At 44.6% G+C, this 12,710-nt stretch overlaps 1 long non-coding RNA gene across 2 annotated transcripts; it reads left to right on the top strand.

Moving 5' to 3' along the window:
- Window positions 1-472: 472 nt before the first annotated feature.
- Window positions 473-10,512, top strand: LOC123111961 (uncharacterized). Of its 2 annotated transcripts, none has more exons than XR_006454951.1 (4): window positions 473-1,028; window positions 1,116-1,200; window positions 9,027-10,025; window positions 10,120-10,512. It is a non-coding gene; the product is annotated as an uncharacterized lncRNA (long non-coding RNA). The 2 variants fall into 2 exon arrangements; XR_006454952.1 differs by having other exon boundaries at window positions 10,117-10,512.
- Window positions 10,513-12,710: the final 2,198 nt, after the last annotated feature.

The raw sequence follows: 12,710 nt of genomic DNA, 5'->3' as shown, positions 1-12,710 counted from the left end.
GAAAGAAAGATCGATAATAACATTGAAAAGAACAGCTTGTGCGATAACATTTAAATTGGCATAGTTTTTTTTTGGTTTTTTAGAGATATCACCGCCTCCACATCATTATGTTGTGAAAAACTTGGTGAATTTTCGGCCTTTTTCAGCGTCGCCCTTCTCCAACATAAACCAAGTATACTTTGTTTCTTCTCTCAAAATTGTGTTTTTTGTGTGATATTCTGAATATATCGAATAAGTATATAAAAGATTTATTTGGATGATCCATGTTTAATTAATATATATATATATATAACCTTTTTTTACTTTAATGTATACTATATTTTTTCGTACATCATTTTTTAGGCATTTGTTTTCTTACAACAAAAGGTTGCTGATCCAAGGCCCCAAGAAGCCCAAGCCCACTCGCATCATGGGCCAACCAGCACCCATAAACTCCTTCCCCTCACTCTCTCCACTCCCTTTCCACTGACGCACAAAATCCAGATCACGGCGGAGTCACCCACGCTCCCTCCACTCTCGCCCCCACAGCCGCACAACCGGCGGCCTCGTCTCCCACTGCCTCCGCGGCCTCTCCCTCGCACGCCTCGCCGGCACCTCTGCCTCACCCGCGTCACCGGCGCCTCTCCCTCTTGGGCCGTTGTTGCCTATTGGTTGGCTCAGTCGTTGTCGCCCCTGATGTGCCGCGGCGCTGTGACCCGGCCTCACAGGCACGACCAGGGTGACAACAGCTCCCCGACACCGACGACAGCTCAAAGCTCTGTGGCTCGGCGTGCGCCGAGCGACGCGCCGCGGGGGCACCGCCGCCTCAGCTGGAAGCGTGGCCGACCACCCGTCCACGTCCCCATCGCTACCGCCGGCCAGCCACACGACGTCACGCTCGTCCAGCTCGAAGCACGCGCCGTCGTGGACCGCCTTCGGCTGCTTCAGCAGGCCAAGAAACCAAAACGCCCCCCCACGCCCGGCGACCTCGGCATCTCCATCGATCGTCTCAGCAAGCGCTACCTCGCCCGGCTCCCACATTGCTGATGGTAAGCCCCTCCTTTGCTCTCTTGGCCTGCTTGCTTGCTTGCGAGCCCCTCCTCTAAATTTGTTGGTTGGTTGCTTTCTTTCTTCAGCAAGCCAAGAAAAAGGGAGTGCCAGGAGTAGTACTCTGAATCCATCGATGCAAATGATCCAAACATGTGAATCAAGTTGTGAAAGGTATCTCTGCATGCTTAATTCACTCAATTTTTTGTCCAGTAGGAGTAGTTGCTAGAAATTTACTGAATTTTGTTTCCAGTAGATGCACTGAATTTCAAAGAAAGAGTACTCTAGGAGTACATGGAGTTGATGCACTAAATTTTGTTTGTAGTAGATGCACTGAAATTTACTTAATTTTGTTTGCAGTAGGAGTAGTTGCAGTTCTGAACTGTTAGGTGTACTTGTGGAAGCACTTCGCCGGTGCACTGTATCTGATTGATTTGCAACTAAATTCTAGCCGCTCTGAATTCTGAGTCTGAATGCACATCAAGGAGTATTTTTAGAAAGTACAGCAAGGAGTAGCATCTACATGTTTAAAAAGCAATTCAGCTCGTTTCTGTGTGTATCCAGTATCCATATGCCTAATCCCGCTCTAATTCAGCCTACTCCCATCTCTTGATAAATAATAGTAGAATAATCTATGAGTACTGTTATTTCACAATACACTGCCAATTTTCAGCACCAAACCAGAAAACTTATGTCAAACGATTATGGCCTGAATTGTGACAGTACTGAAAGCATGCAAACATGCCTAAAGGTTCAGTGTTTCACTACTGTACTGGGATTAAAGATTCAGTTGTTTTCTAGTCTAGTGACATTGTCATTGTAGTTTCAGTAGAAATGACCTTCTTCCTAATTAGTAACAGAGATGAAAGTTTATATATTTGTGATATTTTTGGTGTAATATTAATGTTTGCATGCTTATATTTTTTTGTTTTCTGCATGTTCAGAATTGCATGCTTTGGGGCCGCATCATAAAAACTTATCTAATGTAGAACACTCCAGTGGAGTCTAGTTTTACAACAACGGAGTGACCCAGGCAGTGTGCAAAATTTATGCAGGAAAATGAAGCCGAGTTTAGATGTAGTAGATGCTTGATTACAAAACAACAAAAGAATAATCTACATAAGCAATCCAGCAAAAGGGAAAATAATGTCACATACAGCAAAGATTGGCAACTTGCAAAGTCACAAATCCGAGGCAATATTATTAATATTTGACTTGTTGTATAAACATAATAAGGTTCGATTGCTAACATCGAAAGATAAGATATCTGTACAAGAACACCGAAGAGCACCAACTTATCTGTAGCATAAGAGTAAATCCTCTGTCATATTTAAGAGCGGACTTCAGCCTGTAAGGACTTCCTTATAGACAATGTTCTTCATCGAGGTTTGTAAGGACAAGGTAGGTCTTTTTCGCTTCTTTGATTTACTGCTTTGCTTCTTGCCATTCTCATTGTCCTTCTCCTTCTCAATGAGGATCTTTATATTTCTCTTTGCGGTGGCTCGAGACAATGCGACATAGAGTTGACCATGAGAAAACACCGGATTAGGTAGGTACACGCCAACAATCGGAATCGTCTGTCCTTGTGCCTTGTTAATCGTCATAGCAAAGCTAAGCCTTACAGGAAATTGCTTCCTCTTGAACTTGAATGGAAACATGTCGTTATCAGACGGGCATAGGGGTATTCGAGGAAGGAATACCCTCCTACCTGCGTGTTGTCCGATCACGATTTCTGCGTCGATGGCGTTCCTCTCGAAACCTCGCACCACAAGCCTCGTCCCGTTACACAGACCATTAGCCGGATCAATGTTCCTTAGAAGTATGACAGGGCAGTTGAGCTTCAGTTTGAGTGCATGCGGAGGCAGACCGTTGGGAGTCAATCCATTTAGGAACTCGGGAGCGTAGTAGCCATATGGGTCGTCTTCTGCACTGTCAAAACTATGGTAGATTACTTCTTCTCCCCGGAAACGCTCTACCATGTGTATATTTATCTTGTCGACGTTGTCGTTCGTGGTGGAGAGGATTGCGCGTGAAGTCATGTAATTCGGATCAGACATGTTGACATCTAGTCTCGGAAACACATGGTCAATCAGCTTCTCCAGGTCGTCACCCTCGCCTGTAGACGGCACACAAATGTCTTCTGGGAGTCGTATGTTTCCTTGATCATCAACTTCCTCGGTACCATTGCCTACCCTTAGCAAGTAATCTGCAAACCAGGTGTCATTATGAGCCCTCATGTTGGTGACGAGCCTTAGCTGGCGCATACCTTTCCAGAGATGTGAACTTCGAAGGGTTGCATCGATTATCTGACCCCGGGACCCCCTCCTGACGACTGGAAGCACCTGCCTGAAGTCCCCGCCAAACACAACAGTTTTTCCTCCAAAGGGTTGGTCCCGTCTTCCCATGATGTCGCGCATGCTGTTGTCGAGTGCCTCGACCGCCTGTCGCTTAGTCATGGTGTCCTCGTCCCATAGTATCAATGAGGCCATCCTTAGTAGCTTGGCAATACCACTCTGCTTCGTGAAGGTGCATGAGGCGCCATCGTCGCAGCTCAATGGGATCTTGAACCTCGAGTGGGCAGTCCTGCCTCCAGGCATGAGAGAAGCGGTGACGCCTGACGTCGCGTTAGCGATAGCGATGTTTCCCTCGCTTCGAACCTTGGCGAGAAGCGCCCTGTACAGGAAGGTCTTCCCTATACCTCCCGGGCATCAACAAAGAACACACCCCCATCACCGCATTCAACAGCAGCTAGTATCTCGTCATATGCAACCCTCAGCTCCAAGTTTAGCGACAATGCCAATTTAGTGCCGTTGATGTCAAAATCGATGTTGGATTCCTCGATCACTTCTCTGGCCTCACCCTCATTTGGGTCGAACGCATCGTCAATGCATGGAAGAGCGAAATCAGCTATGTCTTTGCCCATGGACTGCAACATACCCCTAATGTCAAGCAACACCATCTGTTCCACCTCAATCGGGCACGTGTGTGATCGTCGATAGTCATCAGACATAGGCTCGAAGTGCCTATCCCATAAACCACGCACGTCGCCTGGCTCACAGTGCACCAAAATTGTTGCGAAGAGCCTCCTGAGCGAACATGGCATCACCCACTGCTCTGCCTCGGTAAGACAATCGTCGAGCGTGTTATCTGCCTCGATGAGTCCGAACCTTTCGGCAGCCTCTCTAAAGCTCCCGCAAAGCCTACTGTCCACGGTGAGCAGGTCCTCATAGGATGTCTTGCCAGCAACATGGTTTAGCAGGACACGCAGATAGTATCGCTCCCCCTCGGCAGGATTGGCAGACACAATTTGACCTATCTGATAACGCTCCACCCGCTCTTTCCAATACTTCTTACCCTTCTGCCATGTGAACCTTCCAGGAAAATCCTTGTACAATATATTCCTAGACCACGGATGGTTTTGGTTAGCTTTGAAATACTCTGTCAACATGGATTTGGAAGCTTTCTCAGAGGCGACTACGTCAGTCAAGTGAGCTTGCTCATTGAATGCCACCCTGTGCATATTCGGGAGATGAAGAGGCAACTGTAGGACAGGCGGGTCATTGGCACACAAGGGAAAGCCAAATATCCTCCACATCGCCTCCGGAGGAGTAACCCACCTCGCGTCTACGTATCTTTTGATCTCATCAATGTTACCATCGGCGTCTGGCTGGTCGATGCTGAAAGAAGCCCTATCGTGGCCCTTGTATATGTACTTGTGAAGGTATTTGACGGCCTTTATGCTGGAGCAAACCTCAACATTGATGTGGCAATTGAACATACGCAGAAGGTAAGGGTTATACGGCACAACCCATCTGTTGTCCAACATTTTACCCCGGACCTTAGCCTGCCGACCATTATCTCGACGACGATAAACAGGGTATGAGTCCTTGCCCTGTGCCATGTTTTCATTGAACGGCCGCGGGTATCTGCACTTGCATTCGTTTTGTTGCATGCAAACATTTTTGGGGTTGAGAGCACCGCAAAGCTTATAGGCAGAATCCGTGATCAACAAAATGTGTGCATGGGGGAGGCCCTTCTTTTGGAACTCGACTACATATACATGTGCGACAACAACACCGAGGATATTCTTCTTGAACAACATGTGTTTCATAGCTTCTAGCTTGCCATGGAACACACGAGCCACAAGATCAGGCCGGTCTTGCGCTGTCTGACCAGGAAACAACTCATTTGTTATCTCTTCCCAGTTAGGGTTGTAGGTCATGGTCAAGAAGATGTCAGGCTTCCCGTAGGTATGGACAATTGCCATGGCATCGATATGCCTCCGCTTCATGTCGCGGTCGCCACCTGGGTACGTTCCAGGGAGCACTCCTTACTCCAACAACGCTTGCCCGGGTCTCCCCGGATGTAATTGCATCAACAACTCCTTTATACAGGTCGGCACGGATCTTTGTCTGGTTCTTCCTGTACCATTTCAACCTACAACTCTCAATCTTGATGTACATGTCCACCCCCTATTGCTGGAGCAATCGTGCTCCACAGAGTATGGGATTGAATATCCCAGGTCGTGTCTGGAGCATGTAACAGTAGTAGTCTCTCACCAAGATGCATAACCTGCTATTCCCCTCTACACATGGATGAGTATCGAGGACATTAGGATTCATATGAGAAGTATACAATTCATCTCAACGACAAAATACGCATAAGGCTTACCTGCATCCTCATCCTCATCATCATCACCTCTACCTCTTGGTTGTTGCACAACCGGCCAAGGGACATCACGTTTAGGAAGTTTCGGGTGCCAACCGAGCTCCCCCCTTGGGTAGAAGAGTGGTAAGGGAGAGGGTCATACGAGCCAGCCGTCACATGTATACTGTGCCTCTGGTTGTCATTCCCGCTAAGTGTAATCCTACGATCGATCCTCTTCGCTAGGTTAGTGCCCTCCACCCAAATTGCAGCGACCTCCGATGATAGAGGTCTATTATACTTCCGTTGATCTAGTCTCTGGTCCGTGTTGAGGTCTATCCTGTAATCGTCGAGGTTGTCCCTGTGGGCACCCAAACTCCTATATTGCTGGGAGTAAGGGTTTTCCTTGAGTATGTCCACTAATTTTCTGACGACATTCTGATCTAATTGCTTGGTGGCAGGCTGGCGATGGGTTAGGCCTGGGTCGTCGTCGTAGAAGTACAACTGTAGATGCTCTAGACGGGATGTTGTCCCGAAGGAATGAACGTTGTGGTAGATGGTGTTGTGCGCCCGGAAGGTGTACACCCCAGACTTCATATTTGTGTAGCTTTCATCCAGGCTGACGCCGAGCGTTGTGAAGGAGAAGTGGCCATTGAAGAACCGTATGTTCTCCCGAAAATGCCTAGAGTACGCATCCTGGCTAGACCAATGCATCATTAGCTCTGGGATGGGCTCCGGTTGCTTCAGCTCGATCTGCCCATTGCGATAGCAAAATCCCGGGGCCTCGGACACAAACTTCTTGGCCTTGCAGCGGTTGCAGTTCGCGGCGTGCTTGAGGATGTGTGTACTGTCGGGGAGGTTCGAGTACACATAGTCCAAGGGATCATGGTCGACATAGGTATTGTGACTTGAGTCTTCCAATTCGTCGTGCTCCATGTCATCAGCAACCGAGCCTGCAAACAATGTTTCTAAATAATGCGATACTCCCAAAGTGTGGATCTTGCTCAAGCTGGTGTACATACCTTCACCAACAAATAGGTAATACTCATCGTCGAAGAGGTTGTCAGGGTTGGCATTATCATTCATGAGACCACTAAGGTAAGCGTCCATGTTGTCTGCACGGGTGCCGATTCAATAAATGAGTGTTCAGTGTCAAGGGACACAAGGAGAGTAAGGATGGGAGTGTTACCTTTACTCCTGGGCGTGGTAGATGAGGTTGAGGCACCATGTGCTTCAAGTATGGTTGGTTGTCCCGTTGAGCTCAATTTCGGTACGAAGATGGTCCTAGCAGTTGGGGTCTTCACCCTACTTGCAAAGCTTGCATTACGACGATTTAGCAGAGCCTTCCTCTCACCACGTGGCACCTGCGTACATGATTTTCTCTTGCCAATTTTCTCCTGACGCTTCTTCACCACCATACCTCCCTTGCAAGATCGCTCTCTCGTCCTAAGCTGAGCTCTCGACTCATGCATCTGCTCATCAGCTGCACTATCCACTATTGTTAGCGGATCACTGGTTTGCTGGTCGACACTTTTTAGGTGATCATCGTTTTTGATGAGGTTGCGATCTACAGCACCATCACCAAAGGTTCTACTTATGTATGCACCTGCAACATTTTTGAATTATCATAAATAACTGTTGAATGATTAAAAAATGAAAGATGATTGTTGATGGGATAACTACCATCGGTTTCGGTGTTGCGAATGTATGTGGGGGATGACATGACGGTAGGAGCATAATCTATTAGTTCACCATGGGATTGTTGCGCAGGATCCAACATGACGATATTATCGTCCATCGTACTGCAACTGTAGATGGCTGCACCGATACGGAACAAGTAAATATTTGTTTAATGCATACGAACAAAAGATGTGGAGTACACATGCAAGAAATACCGTAAGTTTTGAAGGGGTGACCGCATGTGCTTGCCGTAGCTGAGGTTGCTAAATCAGGACGAGGCATCGCAATGGATTCAGCACACGGGGTGTTCTGCATAGCTTTCTCCTGTTGACGGTGCTGAGCACTCATCTCCCCTTTCTGCTCTGGTGTCAAGCTATCTCAATGTTTCTGATCTGTCTCACGTCTTTGCGTGTTTATTTGTTCCTTCTTCTCCTTGTAAGTGGCTCGCCTCTTTGCATTTATAATATCCCTTTGCTGTTGTGGTAAGACATGACCAGTGCTTGTGTCGTCTTGTGTCTTCTTCTGATAAGCTGCTCGCCTCTGTGCATTTATATTTTCTCTTTGTTCTCTTGTGTCCTGTTGTTTCTTCTTCTGGTAAGATTCCCGTCTGCGTGTGTTCAACTTACCAATTTGTTCTTGATACCCTTCGTCTTCTTTTTTCTTTTTATAAGCTGCTCTTCTCCGTGCGTTCTTGGCATCCCGGGCCCTTGTAGCTGGATCCGTTATTGTACACATATATATACACATTAGCATCCGAACCAGAACATTCAAGATAAATGATCTCACTACAGGTTAATCGTATTTACCGCTACAATCATGCACCATGAGGGCTACAATATATCAATGATAAAACAAACCAGATTACGAGCAAGTGGACCGTGAGATATACCTGGACTCCCTTTGGGGAGTTCTATGGTTTCAGCAGAGGGGATTGTAGCTTCATGTATAACCAGGCCGCTCGACGGATGTGGGTCAGATGCAATGGCATCTGAAATATTATTAAAATTAGTAAAAACCAATATTAGAGGCATTTAAACCTTGCTGATGAGTTATACCTGGACTCCCTTTGGGGAGTTCAATGGTTGAGGGTGATGGTATTGTTGCTTCACGAATAAACAGGATGCTCGATGGTTGTGGGGCACATCCCATGGCTTGCGAAATGGATTTTTCAAATTAGTAGAAACCAATCTTGAAATCAATTTACTAAAAACCAATATTGTTCAAATTCCATATACCTGGACCCTCGCTCAGGAGTATATCAACATTGGTGATATCAGCAAGAGGGCGTCGGAGGTTATTTGTTGCCTCCATTTGTCGCTGTTGGTGTTGCTTATAAAGATTCACCCTTTCCCACCGAGAACCAAACGGGGTCAAGTCATTCGAGGACATCACTGTCACAGACAACTGTCATTGGAAAAACAGATCAATAAGTACCGTCTACTATATTTAACATACTTTAACCTACAATATCTCAGACCCATTAATATCAACTATTTGGAAAGCCCATGACTCAGCACTAAGGAAGCGGCAGAGATTAAACCCTTAATATTTCTGATAACTAAACATATATATGCAACAAATGTTGGATTTATTCCTTCCTGCTTTTAAATAGTTTTTAGTTTTGCTGATTTTCCTCTGGTACTGAAGTGATATATGTTGTTGAATGCACTCATCAGGTTATAAAACATGCAGAAAACCGATCGCATGCTCACCAATACTCCAGCGAGGCATCACTACCTGGGTTCCTAGTTCATTGAAGGGACAAACATCAAACTCTGGAAGATATTTTTGAAATGATGAAGTCGACAGCAAGAAGCTCAAGGAGTTTTAATGGGCCACATTAAAATTTGTGAGCTCATCGGAACAGGGCAGTAACCTTTTCATCCCCTTGCATACTATTTGAGGAAAGAGTTTTTAGAAAACAGTTGAGAACTACTGTATATCTCCATATGGCATTGTAGAATTAAAAAGGTTATTTACTAAAAAGTGATTTACATAATTTGAGAACCACTGTAACTAAAAAGTGATTTACGCCCTGTCTGCCATCTATAAAATTTGTGAAAATGGAAGCTTGCATTTGATTTATTGCTTCCTGCTTTTAAATAGTATGTAGTAACAGTTGAGAACATCCGTATAAAAATTATAGAACAAAACTGGTGATTTACTAAAAAGTGATTTACACCCTCTCTCTGCCACCTAAAATTGTAACAATGGAAGCGAGACCTGTAAGATTGGTTTGCCATCGGAGCAGGAGGTTATTTGTTGCCTCCATTTGCCTCTATAAAAATTATGACAATGGAAGCTAGCATTTGATTTATTGCTTACTGCTTTCAAAGAGTTCTTAGTAATAGTTGAGAACTGCCGTATATCTCCATATGGCATTGTAGAACAAAACTGGTGTTTTACTAAAAAGTGATTTACACCCTCTCTCTGCCACCTATAAAAATTGTGACAATGGAAGCTTGCATTTCTCCATATCAAGAACGGGAGTATAGATTCTAATCGCAGATATTTACCTCTTTTACAGTGATTCTAATACCATTTTATTCCTTAAATCTAACAGCTCGATGCCTCGCTCGTACATAAGAAGGCCATGTGCGCATTGCTGGAGCTATAATGAACAGTTGGGGCTACTACTGAGTACATAAGAACAGTTGTGGCACTCAGAAACAAAGGTAAAGTTGCAAATTGTGAAGCATGCACAGCTTACTGCCCTGTGGTTTAAACTCGGTCAAACATCAGTAGGTGCTAACCTGTTGCTCGCAGCAGCGGCGGCACTGGTGCCTCCTGCTCCGATGGCAAACTTTGAAAGAAACAGGCCTCGCCCAGCCGCTCCAATGGCAAACTGGTAGGATCCCAAACCGAGACCTGGAAGCATGGAGAAACAGGCCTCGCCTGTCCCGCTTAGAAACGTTTTGAAAATTGGTTTGTTGTTGTATATGGAAGGGGTGAGATGGACACACTATGATTGGTCGCTTTATTTTTGGGCATTGGAGGTGTAAGATGGAAAGAACGAAAAGATTGATTGGCGTTGTACATCTGTTTTCGATTGCGATGCGATTTGATTCCTGTTGGGTATGGACAGTATTATTTGGAAAGGATAATATTGTTTGGAAAGGATGCCATCGGGTAATATTTGATTCCTGATGTGTATGGAAAGTATTATTTGGAAAGGTTAATATTGTTTGGGAAGGATGCCATCGGTTAATATTGTTTGGCCATTGTGGGGTTTATTTGGGGATTGTCTCGGTTAATAAAAAAACAAAAATAACGGTGGAAGTGGGATGGGGTCGAGGGGTGGCCTCTCGTTCGATGGGAGGGGGAGGGTACGAGCTAACGAAACTACGTACGGAACTGAGACATTAGAAGTAGAGATATACGGACGAACGATCTCAACAAAAATGAGCACATGGACGCCCACGTATGCACCTGTACATGCAGACTACTCCTTTGCCAAAAATATTTAGTAAGCATGCATGCAAAGTAATAAAAGAAGATGATGTCATCAAAAGATTCTATCCATTTCGAAATTTCAAATTGATTTGTAGCTTAAACCGTTGCTCCGATGAAAAAACCGTTTTCACATGAAAGATTTGTTGCAACGAGACCTTCGAAACTAGATCCCATGTTGGTATGTTTCGACGACTTTTTTTTATGGATCAAAAGTTATCAGGCCCATGCTAAGTAAGTTATCACGTCTCTGGTTCATGAGTTATCATGTTGTTTATATAGAAATTATCCGGGCATAAAACTGGTCAACCAACCTTCGGCCCACGTGCAAATGAACTAGAGGACATAATAGCCGATGTCATCCCAGATTTCCCCTAATTTTAAAACTTCAAAATGTTTTGTAACTCAAACCATCGGTCCGATTGGAAACTCATGTTCACATGAAAGATTTGTCATGACAAGATCTTTAAAACTAGATCCCATATTGATATGTTTCGACGATTTTTTTTATAATAAGTTATAAGGCCCAAGCTAAGTAAGTTATCATGTTTCTAATAACTAAGTTACCATCTTGTTTATATAGATATTACCGGGGCATAAAAATGGTCCTCCAACCTTCTCCCCATGTGCAAATGAACTAAAGGACAGAGTAGCAAATGTCATCCTAGATTTCCCTATATTCCAAAACTTCAAAATGTTTTGTACCTCAAATAGCTGGTCCAATCGAAAAACAATTTTTAGATAAAAAAACGTCATGACGAGGGCTTCGAAACTAGATCCCATGTTGATATATGCTGACGACTTTTTTGGATCAGAAGTTACCACTTCTGGGCTAAGTAAGTGTTACCATATTGTTTACACATATATTATTGCGGCATAAACCTGGTTTCTCTAACCTTCTTATTAGGTCGGGTTAAAGTTACCGCGGTGTTTATGTGAGTTATCACGTGTACGATGCGTATAGTACCAAACTATTTACACGAAAGTTATTGGGGTATGTTTTTAAACAACCCCGTCACCAAAGTTATAAGGACCGAGTCACATAATCTATCAGGTTTGCGATGTGCGAGTAACCATGCTATTCACACAAAAAGTTATCAGGGGATATTTCATCAACCCCTCCCCCCTCCCTCGTGCCAAAGTTAGCAGGACTGAGGTACAAAAGTTATCAGGTCTGCGATGTGAGTTACCATGCTATTCACATAAAAGTTACTAGGGGGTATTTCATCAAATACCCCTACCCCCCCTACCGGCACCAAAGTTACCAGGAGCAGGGTAATTAAGGTATCAGGTCTATGATGTGTAATTTACCATGATATTCACATAGAAGTTATCGGGGGTATATTTCATCAACCACCCCTACCCCTCACCGGGCGCCAAAGTTATCAACGGGTACATAAGTTATCAGGTCGGCGATGTGTAAGTTACCATGCTACTCACACAAAAGTTACCGGGGGTATATTTTATCACCCCACCCCCGCCCCGGCGCGCGCTTGAAAATTACCACGGGGTGTACATAAGTTATCATGTCTTCAGAACGCAAAGAATATCATGTTATTTGCATAGAAGTTATCATGGTATATTTTGACAACTCCCACCCATCTCCACACCCGCCGCCAAAGCTACCGAGACAAAAGTTACCGATGTTCGTAAGTTGGTTTTCAACAATCTGTCCCCTTGGGACAAAAGTTACCGATGTTCGTATGTTGCTTATCAACTCCGTGGTGTGTAATTTACCATGTTATTTACATAGAAGTAATCAGGGGTATGTTTTTTCAACATATTTTTATCGGGTCAAAGTTAACATGGTGTTTGTGAGTCAATTACCAGCTTTGTGATGTGTATGTTACCGTGTCACTTACACAAAAGTTGTCGAAGATATGTTTTCAATAACTTTTTTCCGGATCAAA

The sequence above is a fragment of the Triticum aestivum genome, chromosome 1B (genome assembly GCF_018294505.1).
Source record: "Triticum aestivum cultivar Chinese Spring chromosome 1B, IWGSC CS RefSeq v2.1, whole genome shotgun sequence".
Classification (NCBI taxonomy): domain Eukaryota; kingdom Viridiplantae; phylum Streptophyta; class Magnoliopsida; order Poales; family Poaceae; genus Triticum; species Triticum aestivum.
Note: the sequence above shows the minus strand (reverse complement) of the source record. Positions and strands in the feature narration are given on the sequence as shown.